Genomic DNA, 5,000 nt, shown 5'->3' on the forward strand with positions numbered 1-5,000 from the left:
ATGTGTGTGTGTGTGTGTGTGTGTCTGAACGATCGATGTGTGTGTGTGTGTGTGTGTGTGAGGAATCAACTGGTGTCTGAGTACGACCATTTCTTGAACAGTTATACATTTCTTAAATGTTACCATGGAAATTCACCAAAAGAAGACACAGTTGCCAGCCACATGGCTGATGGCCAGTTCCAGAATTTGGGGATCCATGATGGAACCATCTTTTCTGGGTCTTTCCTGATTGATAGTTGGTCAGTGTTATTCTTGCATTGTATGTATGTATGTATGCATGTATGTATGCATTGTATGTATGTATGCATGTATGTATGTCTACGTATGTGTTTGTGTATGTATGTTTCTAACCTAGATCCAAGGCTCCTTCATTGGAATTTCAACATCAACAACAAGGTATTTTTGTATGTATACATGTATGTATGTATGTATATATGTATGTAAAAGTAGAAGCAAACAACAGTGGTGGACCTAAAATATATATTGGGATTACTGAAATGACATTAAAAAATAGATTATATAAACAAGCATTCATTTGTTAGCCCTGCGGCTTTGTTGAAATTTCTATGTTTCTTGCGTGAGACAAATTCAAAATGATCTGGTCAACTGTAGATAGAACACAACCTTACAGGAACGGTAACTTCAAATCAAAATTATATCTATGATTGAGCGTAACATTAAGAATTTTGAAGTAGTTGTATGCTGTCAACTTAATGTGATAGCCCCCTGAAGGGAATAATACTACTGTTGGTTAGACCTAGGAAGCTTCCAACAGTTGTATTATTCCCTTCAGGGGACTGTCACATTAAGTTGACAGCATACAACTACTTCATCGTATCACTGCTGCATAAATCTCTCTCAGAGATTTAGAAATGTATTATGTCTAAAAAATTAAGAATTTTGTTTTGAAGTAGTAATGGCTTGCAAAAAAACAAAACAAAAAAAACACAATTATTAGCACCCGATATGCATGGAGTTAAGTAACTTTTGAGTAAATACCAGCCTCATTGAATTTCGTCCTGCTTCGGGGAGAAAAAGTATTGGTTTCGAAGTTGGCTTATTAAAAAAAGAATGCATGCACATACAACACACACACACACACACGTTTGTAAAATAACATGTATTGTTCATAAAATATTTAAAATATTAAACAACACTGCAATTTCTTGGAAACTTATTGTTAGTGACACCGTATGTTATAAAAGTTTTTTCGGGTATTTCCTTTTGTACCAGCACTAAAATGACAAAAATGTGAGATTGAGACAGTCTGTTTTGGGTGTGTCACTAGCAGGATATTTAAATAAAAAAGAATAAAAAAAACATAACTTATTATATATTTAAAAGTATATAATATTATATTATATAATATTTAAAAATATATTTCAACAGATAAGCCAATAAAGAGCATATCCGGGTTACCCATTGAATAATGGGAAACGTGTAACTGGGAGTGCTTGAATTACGAGCCTTTCAGTTATATTGTTAAAGAACACATTTACATACACTTTGTTCAAAAAGTCTCTCCGTAGTATTTTATTGCAAAATAAATATTTATAAGCTGGTATATGACTACAAAAGAATATATTAGACTTTAAAAGCCTTTATAGGAGGGGTTGAAAGTGTTGTCCTTCATTTTCAATACATAAGTTGACTCTTCTATACAGGTTTTGAAATACATCTTGGAGAGTCTGACGCGCGGTATGGTCCGTGTGAAGATTACGATTGCGTCTTTTCGCTCATCAATTCACTGCAGAGAGACTTTTTGAACATCCTGTATAATGTACAGTAATTTATCGCTTCTCGATGCATCAGCAAATGTGTGTGTGTGTGTGTGTATATACGATGGGCATGCTGTAAAGTTCCTGGCTTTGGGTAAAAGAAAATACAGGAGGGTCAGTTAATTAGGCTTTTATTCAACATATTCCCCTCAGATTCATTCACTTACTGCAGCAGTCCTTCAGTTTTTCTAAGCCCTGTAAAAGAACTCGGAAGGCTGGGCCTCCAGCCAGGCATTTTACGATATCCTTAAAAGCAGGAATTTTTCAGCATCCCCTCATACATATTCATGTCAGATTACTCTTAGTGCTACTGGTTACATATAACCCAGTACGACCTGTCACGTGGTCGGGTTACAAACCAGTAGCCCGACCAAGCCTGCTTGTTAAGGAGGTTTTGCTTTCGTCAAAGGATGGATGAACTCAGCAAGGTCAACGGCCATCAACTAAAAGTGAAAGAATCCATTGTCTTTCACTCTCTAGGAGAAGGAAAACTCGGAAAAAGCACTCACCTCATTGCAAAGCCTGCGATCCTACTCGGAGTTGTTTTTGAAATACTTGGCTGTGAGAGTCTTAGTAGTGTTGTACAAGTTGATATTGACTTTAAATTCTTGCGCGAGCATTGCTGACAAATACTGTCTTTAATAACGTTTTGGATAAAATCATTTGTCAGTGATGGTCATATTCGTCTCCAAGTTGACAACCATCATGTGTGAGTGTATGTATGTATTGTCTGTATGTATGTATGTATGCAGTTATGTATGCATACATGTATGTATGTTTGTATGTCTGCAGTTATGCATGCACGTATGTATGCATGTTTGTATGTTTCAATGTATGTATGTATGTGTGTTTGAGTGTATGTATGTATGCATTATGCATCCATGTACGTGTGTGTGTATGTATAGAGAGATGCTTGTTTCACATCATATATATATATATAAAACGCTAAAGTAAAGGATTACTCAATGCTTCTTAGTAGACTACATATTAATTTTTATAAGGGAAAGATTGACAGTGGCTTCGGCAGTTTGGCTTACTCACATTCATCAGATTTTGATTTACTTGGCTTCTTTTTGGCAGGTCGTTTATGGTAGGTGGCCTAATGTGAAGGATAGTTAGGTTTGGTGTAGGCAGACAGAGAAAGAAATTGTGTAGGAAGGAGGATAATAGAAAAGTATGTCTGTTGTTTTGAAGAATTTTACTGTTTTTCTGAGAGTGAGATAAAGTGTTATTGTTGTTGTTGTTTGACTCTAGGTCAGTTTTGATGTCCCAGCAGTGACCTTATGATATTTTTACAGCGAAAAAAAAATATCATGCACAGGCATCGCTTGGAAAGAAAGATAAGACCTATCACAAAAAAAAAATGGCTGATCGTAGCCTTCGCATGTGTGGGACTTTCGATCGGGCAATGGTAATACTTGAACCGTGTTTGAAGCCATCGTATATATGCTGGCATGGAAAACAGGTATTAAACAACACTTGTGATATATATACACATATAAATATGCATCAACCATAAAATATACACAAACAAATAAATAAATAAAAACAAAACCATTTAACAAATAAATAAATAAATAAATAGATAAATAAAACACAACACAATTTTTGTAGAATTAATTTCATTTTATTATTTTTATATAATTTATTTTATTTAATATTTTTGTTTTCAATATTTTTTTATAAAATTTTTTAATTTTTCGCTTTAGCAATATATATATATATATTTTTGTTTGTTTTTTGTAAATACAAACCACCCCCTCCCCTTGCTTGAACTGAGACATTAATTGATCAAATGGTATTGAACCATCGTAGTTATTGTTGCCGATGTCGTTCCTGTTAATCCTTTAGCATTTAAAGCAGCTGTATCTAGCCATAATAATCGACTGGCTTTATTTTCAAAAAGGCTAGATCCAGCCTCTCACACCTACCCTACAATGTCATTCCAAAAATAAACATCACGTCATTGAAATCTTGAAGCTACGAGATAATACGTAATTAATTCAAAACAATTTGATTAACTAAGCATTGCTTTTCATGGAGGAAGTTCAGTGCCAAAGGATTAACTAGATATATATCAACAAGCAACAGCAGAAATGGTAGTGTGGTGGAGATTAAGTGGATTAAAAGAAAGATTAAGGATCAAAGGAATCAAGAGAAAGAGGGAGAGAGGGGGAGGTGTAGACAAAGAGGGAGAAGTGGGATGGGAGTGAGAGAAAGGTATGTAGAGTGACAGAGAGATAGAGATAGAGAAAGAGACAGATAAAGACAGAGAGGGAGAGAGAAGAGATGAGGGTGCAAGCCAGAGGTATACAAAGTGATAGAGAGACAGAAGAGAAGTTAAGTTTTGCTCAATACAGAATATGGAAGAGAACCAGAAATATGGAAGTTATAATCTCCAGAAGGCAGTAATGGGGGAAAAATGGAGAAATATTCTTCCAGAAGGCAGCAGATGGAACATCAGTGAAAGATATGCCTCCACAGACTAAAAGCTGGAAGTAACATGAAAAATAATCCTTCAGCAATGAAGCTGGAGGAAACATGGAAGATGTTCCTCCACAGAACTGAGGCTGGAGGTAACATGGAAGATATGCTTCTACAGAACAGAAACTGGAGGTAACATGGAAGATTTTCCTCCAGAGAATAGAAGCTGGAAGTAACATGGAAGATATGCCTCCAGAGAGCTGAAACTGGAGGTAACATGGAAGACATTCCACCAGAGCACAGCAACTGGACCATGGAGCAAACATGGAAGATATTACCTCCAGAAGGTAGTAAAAAAAAAACCATAAAGTACAAAATATTCTTTGAAAGAGCAGTATTTGAGTAATAGTGAGAAATGTCTCCCAAAAACCTCCCCAACCAATCCCTATGGAGGTAATATAGAAAATGTTCCTCCAGAAGGTAGTAGAAAAAAACTAAAAGTAGGAAAATACCCATTCTCCCTAGAGACAGTAGCTGGAGGCCAAAGATAAGATATCCCTCCAGGTGGCAGTTGAAACAAGGAAAATGGAAGTCAGTAAGTGGAGGTGGAGCATAGAAGAAAAGTAAAAAAAACAGGTAAGTATTTCCTCCAGAAGGTATTGGAAGAATGAAATGTGGAAGATAGCCATTTTTGTTGATTTTAAGATGCTGTATAATAAAAATAATAATAATAATAATAATAATAATAATGATAATAATGATTTCAAATTTTGGCAGAAGGCCAGCAGTTTTGGGTGG

The sequence above is a fragment of the Octopus bimaculoides genome, chromosome 18, assembly GCF_001194135.2.
Source record: "Octopus bimaculoides isolate UCB-OBI-ISO-001 chromosome 18, ASM119413v2, whole genome shotgun sequence".
In the NCBI taxonomy this organism is placed as follows: domain Eukaryota; kingdom Metazoa; phylum Mollusca; class Cephalopoda; order Octopoda; family Octopodidae; genus Octopus; species Octopus bimaculoides.